Below are 1,092 nucleotides of genomic sequence, written 5' to 3' on the forward strand. Positions count from 1 at the left end.
ATTTGAACCTGGGCGTCCAAGCTCGGCACTTTGTAAGTCACCCGTTCTCGGCATAAGACAACTAAGACAACTACCCGTTCTTGGGACTTTGGATGTTACAAGCCTTGGATTAGTAAATTTTAGCCAGCGTTACAAAAAGGCCGTCTTCGCTCTATGTGACTTCTGGGATTTGAACCCAGGGCATACATAGATACAATGCGTACACCTCCCACCTTGACCACTGAGCCAAGTCAATGATCCACCTGGCCTGAAAGCTCGGCACTTTGTAACTTACCCAGCGTAAGACAACTAACCTGGGTCTGCAAGCTCAGTAAGAATTGATTAGTAAATTTTAGCCAGAGTTACAAAAACAAAAGAGTTGCGATCGTTGCAAGTGACTTCTGGGATTCTAACCCAGGCATACATACACTCTGTACACCTCCAGCTTAACCACTAAGCCAAGCCAACGGTGGAAGACAATGTTGGTCGGTATCTTTTAACTGCTGACCATGTCATTCTAATAGCAGCAAGTAAAAAATTTGTTTAGGATTTAAACCGGCATACATAGGTCGGTCAGTATCTTTTACCTGCAGTAAGTAAAAAACTTTTCAAAACGCGAATCTATGACTTGTTCGGGATTTGAACCCAGGGCATACATACATATACTACGTACACCTCCCAGCTTAACTACTAGGCCAAGCCAACGTTGAAGACAATGTCGGTCAGTATCTTTTACCTGCCAACCATGTCACTCTAATAGCAGCAGTTAAAAGGACAAATTCTGTGCAGTGACTCCTTTCAATGTCTCTTTCCAGATGGCTGCAGTTACGTTTTTTCACGGGGGAAAATGGCAGAGAGGGAATAGTGGAGGAGGGAAAAGACCTCCTTCCATTTTTTATAACAAGCCTGTTGAAGTGAGGATTAGCGATGTTGCTGTGTGCTTTTCTTCCCATGTTTGTCTACTGTTGAAATGGCCAAAGGATATAATGATGATGTGTAGTGGGAACGAGGAAAATGTGGGTGTAGCGGGAAAGAGGAAAATGTGGCCGTCGAATAGCAAACGCAAACATTCATAACAGATTTGCATTTCCAGCTACGTAAAATAAAAAGTTG

Source organism: Laccaria bicolor, genomic scaffold (genome assembly GCF_000143565.1).
Source record: "Laccaria bicolor S238N-H82 LACBIscaffold_24 genomic scaffold, whole genome shotgun sequence".
NCBI lineage: Eukaryota > Fungi > Basidiomycota > Agaricomycetes > Agaricales > Hydnangiaceae > Laccaria > Laccaria bicolor.